Here is a 16,386-nt window from a genome sequence, read left to right as displayed (position 1 = left end):
AAATTCTGGATTTTCTTAAATATCCCAACTCCAAATGTTTTATTACCAAAAATTGCTATTTTTAGAATTTTGGCAAATAGAATACAAGCACTTTGCAATATCCTACACTTGCAATCTTCTAAGCATTTATTGTTTTCCAACTTGTCATATGCTCATGCACATTATTCAGAATTATTTGAACATGTTTACGAATATTCTTAAATTTTTTTAAAGGTGCAAGCATATGAATATCCATAGAGAAAGAAGAGATACCTCTACTAATTGGTATTTTTCAAACATGTATACATGCATTTTTAAATTCAGATAAGAAGCATATTCACTAAGCCCATTAAGGGGGAGGGGACAAATACACCTCCCCTCCAAAATTAGCTAATAGATTACTTGTGTATTTGTACACTTTATAGTGAGTTTTTTAGACATATATACATGTTTTTTTTTAAATTATGATTTATATACGCATGTCCTAGTAGCAAGGGAGGGGGAAGAAAGAGAGAGAAGCACTCCCATTTGAGATTAGCCAATCTAGTGAGCAAGTGTCACCTTGGCACATCGATACATGAATCTTAAATTTTTAAAGACATTGTTGAAAATGTAAGTTGAAATCATGTGTGAATAAGTCCCTTCTATTTTAAAAGTTAGGGTTTTTAAGACAAACCTACTTTACTTCTGGTTTCATTGTTTCATCTCACAAACTCTCTTATGATATCTCTACCTCCTCTCACTTGTGATGTGATAAAAGGGGCTTGGGAGGGGGGAGTTTCAAAAGAAAAAATTAAGTAAAAACTATTAAATTTTTTTTCAAAAACATTTAAAAGACTTACATGTCGCCTCAAACTGACCACAAGCATCTCCATCCTCTCTCAACACTAGTGCCACCCCCATATTGACCAGATCAATACCCCCTCCACCACTCAACTCCCCATCTTGGATAGATCACTAGACCCATCTCATCAGCATGTAGCCTCAGACTTGATTAGCTCAACAACTACAAGAATAACATTGAGAATAATGAGGAGAGGGAGGGAATATCCCCTTTCCCTATTATGGCTATAAAAATCCTTCATGTGCAAGGCTTTGGGGGGCAATTGATTGACCCAAAACATTGTTGGAGAAGAGAGAGACAAAAATATAGAAAGACAAAGACAAAGAGAGATGTAGAGAGAGAGACTAGAGTAAGAGATAGAGAGAGGGAGAGAAAGAAAATAGAGAGGAAGAGATCAGGAGAGAGAGGAAGAGAAGGAAGATAGAAAAGAAGGGAGAGATAGGTGTAGAGAGAAAGAGAGAGAGAGATAGAGAGAGGAGGAGAGAGGGAGATAGATATAGAAGGAGAGAGAGAGAGAGAGAGAGAGAGAGAGAGAGAGAGAGAGAGAGAGAGAGAGAGAGAGAGAGAGAGAGAGAGAGAGAGAGAGAGAGAGAGAGAGAGAGAGAGAGAGAGAGAGAGAGAGAGAGAGAGAGAGAGAGAGAGAGAGAGAGAGAGAGAGAGAGAGAGAGAGAGAGAGAGAGAGAGAGAGAGAGAGAGAGAGAGAGAGAACATGAATAGAGCAAGAGAGAGGGGGCAAAAGATAGAAGCCTACAAGAAAGGAAGTAGAAGCGGATGAGGTTTGCAAGACCATGTGATCCTCATAAACCTCAAAGGCTACCAAGAAGTTGAATATTTGGGGATTGAAGGCATAGGAAAACATTGAAGAGAATCCAAACTCAAGGGTGGCTCCTCAATAATACTTCAATCTCGCTAATCCCTCAAGGGAAATCACATCTAACCCACAAATTGCAAAGGATCCCCAAGTTCTTTGTAAATTCCCTTCTACTCTTGATCATTGCTTCTATCTCATCAAGTCATACATGGGTTTGATTCTATTAAATTAAGATATGAACCTTAGTTTAAACTCATAAACAAAGTTAAGCCAATATACACTTGCATAGTAATGAAGGGAGGGTCAATCATTAATGGTATATTATATTATTTCTTGGTTTTAGGAATATGAAGGGAACAAGGGTTACTTTTGTTGTTAGAATTAACTTGCTCAAAGAACAAATTGGTTTTTGAACCACCACTTGTAAGTATACTCATAAGGGTAAGACTTTGAGGGCCTAGGTATTAAGCATCATGGAGATGTTGCACTCTCGAGAAGAGAAGCATAGTAGGATTGCTCAATAAGATTAAATTTGATGCAATGATAGATACCTTGCGATGCCATAAGAGAGTTTTGCATAGATTGTGCATGTCAAAGTTGTTGAAACATTTAGGGAAAGGCATGTGATGTAAAAGAAAGGTTAGTGATGTATTATTTTGAGTTATTACCTGAGGAGAGTAAAATGTGTTGCTTTATATGATTGCACTCTAAGGAGGAATAAGTTGTGGATTATGTGTCCTTTGTGAAGTTCAAGGACATTGATTTGGATATGAAATTGGTCCTGTTTTAAAGATAAGGTTTATTTATTTGGAAAGAGATCAGTTTCCTAACCAAAGATAAATGGGTCTTATAGAACATTCAAGTGATTATTTGGTTGATATTATAGAAAATGAATGTTTTCCTAGCTATTGATGATAGGTAATTACTTTGGTTGTGATTTGTATAAAAATTATTATGCCCTCATGGATAGATTTTTGGTTATGTACTAAGCCTTCCCCAAGGTTAGTGGTGGGGTAGCCCTTTACCAAGGGGATGGTTTGGAGGCTAGAATTGGCCCCAAATGTGAGAGTTCTCTTCACAGTGAGGACATTAGGCTAGGAGATAATAAGGGTGCTAAGGGGGCTCTAGATGTAAATCCCTTGGGTGTATCGATCTAACTTCTACAAGCCCAAGATGGACTTCCTGCAAGGCCATGTTTTGCTAGATTGGTGGAGTATGTGCCATGATATTTGGACACCAATCCTGAATTAAGGGGTGGAATACCGGATTGGCATTGCAGCTTGGAGAAGGTTCAAGATAAACAAAGTATTTTGTAATTGTTTTCAAATAATTGTTTGATATTATCTTTACATCTGTGATAATAAATACATGAAGGAACCAATTTTTAATGGCTAATTAAGGAATCTTATCTTTGCATGTCAAATATAAATATAAAAGGTTAATTACATAACTAAAATACACCATCAAGAGAAGCAAAAGGGTAAGATCCCCAATGAATCCATCATACAAATGGGTGGCCTTGGTGAGTCGAGAGCTTCTTCAAAATAATGTGTTAACAAGAAATCAAGTATTGAACAATTAGAGGATTAATTAGAACCCTGACTCTATGTCATTTTAGGGGATTGGAGTTAGATTATGCCTTATAGATAGAGAGGTTAACATGTTGCAGTCCCCCTCATTTCTCACTCTCTTTCAACCAAGTGTGACCTGAATCGTTGAGTCATCTAGCACAAAGCAAATGCCCAAAGACTAATGCTAGATGAACCAATAGGTGACCTTACTCTACTCTAGAAACCTGAATACAAGTTATGAGTTATGATTAAAAACTTCTATTGCAAAGTGGACTCAAGAGGACATAGGTGACAAACACTACGTTATTCCAAGAGTATCAAGTGGCATCACTTAGAAAAATCTCTTGATGGACCATTGAATCGTGTCACTGAGGGTTGTTAGACACATTACACATGGTATCAGAGAAAAATGAATAAGTTAACAATAAGCTATGCATGTATTGTTTAACATTTTGACTTGTAAATTTAGGAGCAAAAGAGTAGAAGTTATCCTAGAGAAATAGCCTAAATGACATGGTCTTGATTGCCATGCACCTTCTGCAAACATGAGTGTTGATCTCCAAGAAAAAAATTTCATTTTGAAGAAAATCAATCAACCTAAGTTCATGGGAAAAGGATCCAATGTTCAGCCTAATGCTGAATTCTAGATCCAAACCCTTGAAGATTATTTTCATGTGGTAAGAATAAGCATAGCTAACAAGGCTATGACTGTGAAGTTGAAGCTAGTAGAAGGTGAGCCACGCCTATAGTGGAAGCAATGGTACCAAGACAATGCTATCACAAAAGCCCATGTAAGCTAGGAGGATATCAAGAAGGCCATAAGATAGAGATATTTGTCACCTTCCTATTATACCATCAAGATGAATAAGTTCTTTTTCTTATGACAACCTACTGGAGGCCTATTATTCTTGGTTCATGACACTACAAAAATGTGCACCACAAATGGATATTATCCAATAAGTAGCCAAATTTTTCCACATATTAAATCAACTATTGGACACTCGTCTAGAGTCCCTAAGACTAATTGACTTGCAAGACACTCTTATAAGAGCCAAATCTTTGATTACATGCCAAATAGAGACCAACTTCTTGAAGATAACTCCTCCCTCAAAAACACCAAAGAAGATTATGATGACTCAAAGGACCAAGGAAAGAAATGCCATGAGTGCAATGAGATAGGGCACATTTGAAAGCAATGCCCTAATCATCGATGCTTCCTTTGCAACAATAAGCTAGGATATATGATGATCTTGAATTGGATCAAGAAGGAGAAACTGATAATAAAAGAAGTTGCACAAGTATAGCATCTAGATTCCTTTTATAATTACATAGTGAAGAAGCCTTAGAGCCACTATTATTTTTGCATATAATTTGAAGCCCTAGAAAGATCTTCATGAGATATAATAAGCCTTCAAGTGAAGCCACACAAGCATAGCATCTAGGTTCCTTTTAGAATCAGATAGTGAAGAAGCCTTAAAGCCCATTATTACATTTGTAGATGATTAGAAACCCTAGAAAGATCTTCATGAGATGTAATAAGCCTTATAATTCTGATAAAGCTACCTTGCAATGGCTATTATACATTGTCTTTGAATCCATTGTGTTACTTTAAAGGTTAAGTGCTTGCATACAATACATAACTGTAATACCTCCCCGTGGGCCCATAGGACCCCCCCTTTTTATAATTAAACTTAGTCAAAATTTATTTACTCCCCCCCTTGTTGATGCCACCAGCTAGTGGAGGGAGGGGGAAATGAAGTACGTGAGGATGACAATGAATTTGGGAGAAAAGAGGGAGATCACGTGGTTGATAGGCGGAGCTGGTGAAATTGGTGACGATCGTGATCAAGTTGACGATGGAATCGATGGGCAGGAGGGGCACACATGTGCCAACCCCCCCCCCCCCCCCCCCCCCCATATCTCTTCTCCCCTAGAAGTGCTGACTGCATGGCAATGGGGCCGAATTGGCCACCTAGATGAGAGGTAGAAGAAGGGGCCCTGTATCACACCCCCCCCCCCCCCCCCCCCCCCCCCCCCCCCAATAATACCCTTCTCCCCCCATAAAATTCCCCCCCCTTAACCAAGGAAAAAAGGGGGCATGTAATACTCTCCACCTCTTTTCCCCTACTACCGAGACTGAGGGAGAGAGAGATGGAGTGAGAGAGAGGGAGAAAGAGAGAGTGAGAGAGAGAGAGAGAGGGAGAGAGAGAGTCTCAAAATAGGAGGGGAATAGAGAGAGAGAGAGAGAGAGAGAGAGAGAGAGAGAGAGAGAGAGAGAGAGAGAGAGAGAGAGAGAGAGAGAGAGAGAGAGAGAGAGAGAGAGAGAGAGAGAGAGAGAGAGAGAGAGAGAGAGGCTCAAGGAAATTCCTTCCCTCCCTCTCTTGAAAAGAGATCACAAGTACTCTCCCTCCCACGCTATTCCCGCAGTTTTTCTATCAACTACCCCTCTATTTGGCAAAAGGTTGATGGAATCAAAGCAGAGCCTGGGAAGTTCCAGCACAAAGGAGTGCACTGAGACGAGAGAAGGTTTGCATTCCAAGATCTAAAATGGCCCTAGAGCGCAAATTCTGCCACATAACCAGAAAGACTGCAACCACAGAAGACGAGGATCACACAAAGAGGCCACCGCTAACACAAATGTGTTATTGGGTATAAATGCCAATTCGTCACTCCAAAACTAGGTACCACTACAGTGTCTTGTCCTATGAATGGAATTATACTTTTGCATCGCCTAACTTGTATAAGTGGAAAGGTAGATGCATAGGTTTGAATCAAGTTCATGATGGTCATAATATGCTACGAGTTGATTAAGCATTTATGGGTTGTCTGCAATACTAAATTGATTATTAGGAACAAATTTTGGCGAGTGCATCTTAGATTACCAATATATATAAATATACAAGATCGTGTAAGACGATTGCATCCTATAAACCCTTAAAGAGAATTATCTTGCATTTACATTAGGCATAATGAATTCATGTACCTCCCACTTTAAAACGTAACTCACAATTTATGATTTTCATAAATTCATTGAAACTGCATTGTATCATCGACTCAGGAAAGATTTGCATCTAGATTTGCATGGCATCGTGGGTAGTTTTGATTCCACTACATGATAGAGATTCATCTTAAAAGATAGATTCAAGATGTGCATGCAAATTGTTAAACTAAATTGCAAAAGGTGATTTGATAAATGAATCCCTAGATGGTAATTAAGGCTAGGGATTAATTGTAAATAAGTCAAATTAATGCTACGATCATAGATTGAGTTAGAATCCAGTAAATACGTTCATAGGTCTCTACCCTAGCAACAACTAGCCGTGACAAGTCCAATAACACTCTTAAAGGTATCATTTTAAACCATGATATAACTTGATGTGGATGCGAGCAAACTCCAATGCCGTATTCACATGAAGGAAAGACAATTCGCCATGTGACATTTGATGATCGTAGCTACTCAAGGATTGCAAAGGACTTAGCTTACTCTTGGTTGTGGGAGAGATAAACAAAAGTTTTTTTCATGAAATCTTGAGGAAATGAGTCCCTAAAATAAACTTAGAAACCTCGATAGAGTTCTAAGGGGAAAAATGGTTATTGAATGACCGATTTGGATCCTAGATTGAATCATCTAGATCTCATGATCTCAAAAACAAGAAACCCTGATCTAAAGGTTGACAAATTACGGCAATTACCATTCAGGAACTATTGGATATCAATCCAATTGCGTAAATGTTTGCTCCTATTGCATAAGAATGAGGGTAAGAATGAGGGTAATTCCTACCCCTTAGAAGGCCATTACAGTTGACACCAAGGCAAGGAGGAATGTTAAGCATCCAAAATAGGAACTCCACCTTAGCAGATGTTCTGAGCACTTGCCTCCATTATTGTTTGTGCTTGTAAGTTTAGGATCATTGTCTATGAAAGGATTGTATGACCCAAGCTCATATAAGAAATTGGTATAATGAATCAAGTTAAATTCATGGAGGGCACACCAAACCACCCCCAGCTAGCCACCAACCCTATCCAAGGGGGTTCTAAATAGTCATGACAGGAATATGGACCGAACCCGCCACAAGAGGTCTCTCCGTGGATTAGTTTGAATGTAGGAGGACGCTTAGATGCCAAGGGGGCTCTGGCTATAAATTCCATGCCTTCCTGATCCTACTCAAGTGATCAGGGTGAACTCAAGATAGAATCTCGAGACCCTATTACTAGTGCAAGGGTGGAATTTGGAGGAAAATAAGACACGTCCTTACAAATCGTAGGAAACATCCCATGGACAGAACTTGTACCTCACCTGAAATGTTAACATATAGTTTACTTCCAAGCAACTTGTCTGAGCTGTTTTCGTGTCAGTGCTATAAGGTACGCGAATGAACCTTGTTCCCTAAAAGGATTAATTAAGGAATTTGATTTTAAATGTCACACATAAATGTGATAGGACCTAAATAGATAATTAAAGAATGCCTATTGAGGGAAATAGGTCATGTACAACAAGGTGGTCCCAAAGAATCCGGAAGCTTCTCACAAAGATGTACCGTCATACGACCTTTAGGTATTGTTAGGTTAGAACCCAATTCATGCCATTTTAGGGGACCGGAATGGGACTATACCCTACGGGTAGAGAGGTTGACCGGCGCATCCCTCTCATTTCCCATTCTCTTTGAACCAAGTGTGGCATGGGTCAGCTTCGACTTGGGTATCTCTGTGTAAAGCAGGATGCCCAGAAGACCCAATGCTAAAATGTTATCAGGAGACCTTGACCACAAGGGACTCAAATTTCACGTCTATCCTAATGGGTTCACGGCCGCAAACGTTCCGTTGTGAGGCAGAGACTTGAGAAACCCTAGGCGACAAACCCCGTAATATTCCATTGGAGTGCCAGGCGGTGTCATCTAGATTTGTCTCTCGATGGACCACTAAAATAGTGCCTAGATACCTGATAGGCAGGGGCATATTATAGTTGGTATTAGAGCAAACCAACAAATAAAAGAATCAAGATATGAATAAATCAGGAAAAGTGAAGTGATGTTTTCACTAGAAAACATTTTTTCTTTTACTCACTTGGGATTGTTGTTGCTTCCAAACCTACGAGGCATGAAGCACGTTCCTCATATTTCATATCATGTTCAGGATGCCTATGAACCCTTCAAGTTATCGCAGAATATCCGACATGATGGCGATCGTGGATCGGCTCTACAACCCTTTATCGATGTATGCGGAAAGGCGTTGGGGACTTGGAGTGCACGTTACTGCTCCATAAATGCCAATCACCTTGCCTATCTTTAAAACAATCTAAAGAGGCTAAAATGGTTGGAGGACTTGAAGATTATCAAGTTATTCATCTTCCATGAGGCACATGTGAACTCAATGATACACATCATATGCCAGCAGGTGGAACATACTCTCTACATCTATGAGGAGGTAGTCAAAGTCTTGCCAGCAAATAGAATTAAAGTAATGGGGTGAAACAAACATCAAAGCTATCAAAAATGGGGATTTCTTGAACTTCCCATGACTTATCGCTTCGTGAGAATCCATTTTCCAAACCGACATTATTATTCCATTCTTGTAGCTGAATCCAATAGGGAATTATTAACCTGGAATTAATGTATCTATTGAAAAGAAAAATCATCCCATCCAATCTCTATCTATCCCCCAATAATTGTACTTGAGGCTTACGCTTCTTTATGGATAAATAAGATTTTTATGATTATTTGATTTGTTGCATAATATTGATGAAAAATAATCTACACATTGAGATAAGTTGTGAAGAGATGAGTAAATGCAATCTTAACATGAAAGTTTAACTTGAAATCAGATACAACCCCAAGCGGCACAGAACCAAAATCTTATTTCCGCTCTAAGCCCAACACAATCACAAGAGAAGAAGTTTCTTCTCAAACAAATCAAACCACTGGAATTTGATGGGAAAGGGAAGACTGTTGAAGCCAATGCCGAATTTGATGGGAAAGGGAAGACTGTTGAAGCCGATGCCAAAGTATGGATTGAATCCATGGAGAATTACTTTAGTGCAACATGAACATCACCTCTGAACCACACTATGCTTGCCAACTCAAGCTCACCAGCGAAGCTAGGCTCTGGTGGAAGCAACGGTGTATAGACCAAGCAATCACGAAAATCACAGTAACTTGGGATAAGCTAAAGGAAGAAGTGCAAGGAAGGTACATGCCACTTGCATACAGAACTCAAAAGATGAATGAGTTCTTTAAGTTGAAACAATTTGACCTATCTCTGGAGGCGTACTATTCCAAATTTGTCTCATTGTTAAAATATGCCCCGACAATGAGTATTTCCCAACAAGTCTCAAAGCTCTGTGATGGGCTAAATACACCAATGAACATTGGATTGGAATCAATGCATCCTTTGGATTTACAAGATGCATTGATAAGAGCGGGACCCATTGCCCAAGAAGTCCAGTCGAAGCCCATAAATAATAGACCCCTTGTCTCACAAAGATGAGAATCCAAGGATGTTGAAAGCTCAATTAAAAAGGGCGCAAGGACAGAGTTAAGGTCAACGGGAGAAGCTGTTGGCAAATGCAATCAATGACTTCATCCCCACTCAAAGAAACGACCAAAGTCTGCAATGTTTTTACTATAAGGAACCTAGGCACTTCAAAAGGGAAAGTCCCAAACTTGGCAAAGATCATCGTCAAGGAAAATTCAATGCCTAAGCGAGGGCTACCCGTGACCATCGTGGACGTGCAGCAATAGGGAGGGAAAAAACTTCAAATATCACCACTAAGGAAATCAATGGAGAAGAAGACCTTCCATCGAAGCTGAGATTAAGAGGGCATCCGTCCATGCTGCTCTCCATAAAAAGGGCCCGAATCATCAATTTTCGGTGATCCAAACTCCCTTGAATTACCAAGGTAAGAAATTCAAAACCATGATTGACTGTGGCAATACTCATTCTTTCATTTCACCAACTTTTGCAAGAAGGTTAGGGATAGCCACTCTAACTGCAACTACTTTGCTTGTCAAACTAGCAAATGGGTGAGAAATTACTTGCACTAGACAAATTCCTAAGGTTGAATTTCTACTTGGAAACGAGCCCACATCTGTTAAGTTCAGGGTAATGAATGTAGTAGTCCATGAGTGCCTACTTGGGATGGCTTGGCTAGTCCCCAATGATGCTCACATCCATTGTGGGAAGGGCCAAGTCTCCATTCGAAATCCTAAAGGTGAGCTAGTTACAACTCAAGGAGAAGCAAGTAAACCAAAGATCTAGCTAGCCAAGGCAACATGAATAGCTCAAAGAATAAGAAAAGGATTACCCATCTATCTGATCATGCTAAACAAGCCGGATCATGTAGAGGACTCCAATGAAGAACCATCATGGATAAAAGAATACGCAGATGTATTCCCAGAAGAGTTGTCAGAATTACCACTGCCTAAGGAAGTGGATCATGAGATTAAGCTAATACCAAATGATGCACCAGTTGCAAAACGGCCCTACAAGATGTCCATTTCTCAAGCTATTGAGTTAAAAGAACAACTCAAACAGCTATTAGACCAAGATTATATCCATCCCAATAGTTCTCCTTGGGGAGCTGCAGTCTTGTTCCAAAAGAAGAAGAATGGTGCACTTTGCCTTTGCATCAATTAGAGAGGCATGAACCAAGTAATCATCAAAAATAAATATCCTATTCCAAGGATAGATGAGTTACTTGATCAATTGCAAGGAGCAAAAATCTTCTCCAAAATTGATTTGAGGTCCGGATACTACCAGATTTGCATCAAGGATGAGGATATTCCTAAGACAGTGTTCAATACCAGATATGGCCATTTCAAACTCACAGTAATGTCCTTTGGATTGACTAATGCCCCTGCCACATTTAATAGGCTAATGCATGGCATTTTTAGACCATATCTTGATGATTTTGTAGTTGTCTTCTTTCATGACACCTTGGTTTATTCCAAGGAAGAGGAGGATCATGAACCCCAAGTGCCCATCCTCCTTGAGACCATGAGGACCCATAAGCTCTATGCTAAGAAGAAAAAGTGTGCCTTCCTCAAGAGACAGATCGAATACCTTGGATTTATTGTGTCAGAAGAAGGAATCTCTATAGACCCTACAAAGGTTAAGAATGTCTAAGAGTGGCCTCCACCAACCACTATCAAAGAAGTGCATAGTTTTCTTAGATTAACAGTTTGGTACAAGATCTTCATTAAGGACTATGCCTTAATCGTAGCACCCCTCACAGATCTACTAAAAAAGAAGGTTGTCATAGTATGGAACAATCGAATTTTGATCAACTCAAGCATAGCCTAGTCATAGCACCAATTTTGAAACTCCCTGACTTGAGTAAGGAGTTTGAAGTTGTAACAGATGCTAGCTCACTTGCACTAGGCTGTGTACTAATGCAAGATGGTCATCCTATAACATATTCTTCGAGAAAGTTAAAAACCCATGAACAGAATTATGCTACTCATGACCTGGAGCTACTAGAAATTATTCATGCTCTCAAACTTTGGTGACAATATTTGCTTGGTAACAAGTTCTTTTTGGTCACCGACCATAAGAGCCTCAAATGGATCTTCACCCAAACCGAATGTTAACCGTCAGACGAACAAGGTGGAAAATCTGGAAAAGCTAAAGCAAAAGACAAAGGCCAAGGCAAAGTAAAACGGAAGATGAAGGTGCGCCAAGAAAAATCTAGAAACACAAGAAGCGTAGAAAAGTCCTAAATAAGGGAAAAATGCGCACAAAGAAAAGCGCAAGTCAATACTTTTGTAAAAGAGCGTAAGTGCATCATGATTTAATTTAAGGAGGACCGGCTCTCACCCGTGCAATTTGTAAATGTAGACGGCGGTGGAAAGGAAGCTAGGAAGATAGAAGGACAATGGGAAAAAGGGTCTAGGTCACGGCTGGCCATGTAAAAAAGGGGATAAGGGGATGACCGCCCAAAAGGGATTTAGGGTTTTTTCTATAAAGTTGAAAAGTGAATGAGAAGCTCATTCTTGTGTGTGGCCAAAAGTGGCTCTCCTCCTCCTCCTCTTCTTCTTCTTCTTCTTGCTTGCTTGAGCTTGTGCTTGAGAGAGGGAGTGTGAGAGTGTGAGGGAGTGAGTGTGTGAGGGCGAGGGATCGGGGAGGAGAAGCTCTCCATCTTCTCCTCTTCTCTTCTCTTCTCTTCTCTTCTCTTCTCGCGGCTATGGAGCTTGGAGCATGGAGCTTGAGGATGGAGCTTGCTTGAAGCTTGCACTTGGATCGTGGAGCTACCAGAGTGCGCGGGAGAGGAGGTAACTCGATCGGAATGGAGGTAAGCTCACTACACTCGTAGATATGGATGGCACATTGGCTATGTGAGAGGTAGCCATTAGTGCTCGGCTTGGAATGCTTGAAACAATAAGCGGTCCTCCATGGATCTTGGTAGTTGAGTGAAAGCTCCCACATCGACCTCAATATGAGGCAATGTCATTGGATTGAGATTCTACAAGAATATGACTTTGAGATCAAGATATCAATGTGGTAAAGAGAATGTGGTCGCTGATGCCTTAAGTTGCAAGGCATTCCTTAACTCTCTAATTATGGAGAAACCTTCAACGACAGAATCATTAGTAACTATGGTGTCAATGCCTAGTAACCATATCCTTGAAATAGCCACCCAGAATATCTGAAGATGATAAATGAGATTTTGGAAAGGGACCAAAACCCCATACTTAAGGTCAAGTATCAAGAATTTTCTGTCAATGGGGAACTTGTCTATTTTAGAACAAGATTATACATATCCTCAAGCAAGAAACTCAAACAAAGAATACTTTGGGAAGCACATGACTCACCCTTTTTAGGCAATCCCAAATATGTAAAGACACCAACACGAGGAGGAAAAGCCCCTATTGGGAAAGGCTTAAGGGAGATGGACTCAAATATATCAAGGAATGCTTGTCTTGCCAGCACATTAAGGCAGACTATGTCAAGATGCCTGGGAAGCTGCAACCTCTTGACATTTCCCAAATGAAGTGGGAATTTATCAGCATGGACTTTGTTGTTGGATTACCTTCAATACAAGGAGGTTAAAATTAAATCATGGTTATAGTAGATATGCCCACCAAGGTTGCACATCTCATTCCAGTCAAGACAAACTATAAAGCTTCAGATATTGCCAAATTATTCATTAAGGAGATATTCAAACTCCATGGGTTGCCTAGAAGGATCGTTAATCATGGTGACTCCCTCTTCACATCTCACTTCTGGAGAGGGATATTCGAGGCCATCGGGACTCAATTCTATTTTGGTACACCCTATCACGCTCAAATTGATGCCCAAATAGAGAGAGTCAACCAAGTCATTGAAGATATTCTTAGAGCATATTGTTGCCGCGAACCCAAGAAATGGATGCAATATCTACCATTGGTGGAGTTCACCTATAATGCTTCTTACCAACAAAGCATTCAAATGATACATTTTCAAGCATTATATGGGCATGATTGTCGTACTCCATTGAATTTTTTAGATCCTACCTTAAGGGTGGAAGCTTCCAAGAAAATGCTTAAGGAAATGGATGAGCAAGTCAAGGCCATTAAACAAGACATTACATCTGCCAAGGATAGGCAGAAAGCCTATGCATATCTAAATAGACAAGAGTGACTTTTCAAAGAAGGGGATATGGTTTTTATTCTTGTACGACACAAGAAGAGTTCCTTATCATTGGGAGAATTTAAGAAAATAAGTCAACCAAGTCAAAGGTATTGTGGCCCTACAAGATCCTCAACTGCCTAGGGCCCAATGACTACAAACTCCAACTTCCCGAGAACGTAAAGGTTCACAATGTATTTCATGTTAGCCTACTAAAGAAATATGTATCCAATCCTAGTCATGTACTCAATGATCAACAAGTTGTAATGCCATGCCAAGGAGTCCTTGAGCTTTGGCCAGATAGAATCCTAAACACTCGAGAAAAGCTATTGAGGAGTAGAACTCTCAAAGAGTACTTCATTCAGTGGGCAAGATGCCACATGGATTGACGAGAGTACTCTCAACCCAAAATACCCCGAATTCCTTTCAAGATGAGGACATCTCAATTCCTTAAGGGGGGAAGGATGTAACACCTCCCCGTGGGCCCATAGGACCCCTCTTTTAATAATTAAAATTAATAAAAAAAAACTCCCCCTGTCGATGTTGCCAACTGGTGGAGGGAGGGGGAGATGAAATACGTGAGGATGACAACGAATCTAGTAGACAAGAAGCAGATGAGGTGGTCGATGCTGAAGCTACTGAAACAGGTGACCATTGTGATCAAGTCGATGATGGAATCGATGGGGGGGAGGGGCACACATGTGCCACCTATCTCCCCCCCAACTATCTCTTCTCCCCCATAAGTGCCGACTGCATGGCAAGGAGGCCGAATTGGCCACCTAGATGAGAGGTAGAAGGAGAGGCCCCATGTCATGCCCCCTCGAATAATACCCTTTCCCCTCTATAAAATTTCCCCCCCTTAAGCAAGGAAAAAGGGGGGCACGTCATAGTCTCCACCTCTTTTCCCATGCTGTCGGACACAAAGAGAGAGAGAGAGAGAGAGAGAGAGAGAGAGAGAGAGAGAGAGAGAGAGAGAGAGAGAGAGAGAGAGAGAGAGAGAGAGAGAGAGAGAGAGAGAGAGAGAGAGCGAGAGAGAGAGAGAGAGAGAGAGAGAGAGAGAGGCTCCAGGAAATCCTTCCCTCCCTCTCTTGAAAAGAGATCACAAGTACTCTCCCTCCCACGCTATCCCCGCAGTTTTTCTATCAACCGCCCCTCTATTTGGCAAAGGGTTGATGGAATCAAAGCATAGCGTGGGAAATTCCAGCACAAAGGAGTGCATCGAGATGAGAGAAGGTCCACATTCCAAGATCCGAAATGGCCCCAAAGCGCAAATTCTCCTAGGTGACCGAAAAGGCCACAACCATAGAAGATACCACATGGATTGAGGAGAGTACTTTCAATCAATAATACCCCCAATTCCTTTCGCGATGAGGACATCTTGATCCCTTAAGTGGGAAGGATGTAATACCTCCCCATGGGCCCATAGGACGCCCCTTTTAATAATTAAACTTACTCGATTTTTTTCAACTCCCTCCGTCGACGCTGTGAACTGGTGGAGGGAGGGGAACATAAAGTATGTGAGGATGACAACAAATTTGGGAGACAAGAGGGAGATGACGTGGTTGATGCTGGAGCTGTTGAAGCCGGCGACAATCATGATCAAGTTGACGATGGAATTGATTGGGGGAGGGGCACACGTGTGCCACCTCTCTCCTCCCCCCACTGTCTCTTCTCCTCTAGAAGTGTCGAATGCATGGCAAGGGGACCGAATTGGCCACCTAGATGAGAGGTAGAAGGAGGGGCCCCGTGTCATGCACCCCCCCAATAATACCCTTCTCCCCCTACAAAATTTCCCCCCCTTAAGCAAGGAAAAAAGGGGCATATCATACTCTCCACCTCTTTTCCCCTGCTGCCAGGACTGAGGGAGAGAGAGAGAGAGAGAGAGAGAGAGAAAGAGAGAGAGAGAGAGAGAGAGAGAGAGAGAGAGAGAGAGAGAGAGAGAGAGAGAGAGAGAGAGAGAGAGAGAGAGAGAGAGAGAGAGAGAGAGAGAGTCTCAGAATAGGAGGGAGAGAGAGAGAGAGAGAGAGAGAGAGAGAGAGAGAGAGAGAGAGAGAGAGAGAGAGAGAGAGAGAGAGAGAGAGAGAGAGAGAGAGAGAGTCTCAGAATAGGAGGGAGAGAGAGAGAGAGAGAGAGAGAGAGAGAGAGAGAGAGAGAGAGAGAGAGAGGAAGGCTCGAGGAAATTCCTTCCCTCCCTCTCTTGAAAAGAGATCACAAGTACTCTCCCTCCCATGCTATCCCTGCAGTTTTTCTATCAACCGCCCCTCTATTTGGTAAAAGGTTGATGGAATCAAAGCATAGCGTGGGAAATTCTAGCACAAAGGAGTGCATCGAGATGAGAGAAGGTCCGCATTCAAAGATCTAAAATGGCCCCAAAGCGCAAATTCTCCCAGGTGACCGGAAAGGCCACAACCATAGAAGGAAGATCACGCAAAGATGCCACCGCTAACACGAATGGGTTATCAGGTATAAATGCCAATTCATGAATCCAAAACCAGGTACCACTATGATGTCTTGTCCTATGAACGAAATGGTAGAGTGTAATTATCATAGAAAGGAATTATACTTTTGCATCGCATAGC

Source organism: Lygodium microphyllum, chromosome 9, assembly GCF_053477565.2.
Source record: "Lygodium microphyllum isolate KBCC chromosome 9, Lygodium_microphyllum_v1.1.10, whole genome shotgun sequence".
NCBI classification, from domain to species: Eukaryota; Viridiplantae; Streptophyta; class Polypodiopsida; order Schizaeales; family Lygodiaceae; genus Lygodium; species Lygodium microphyllum.
The sequence above is the reverse complement of the archived record's forward strand: the minus strand, read 5'-3'. Positions refer to the sequence as shown.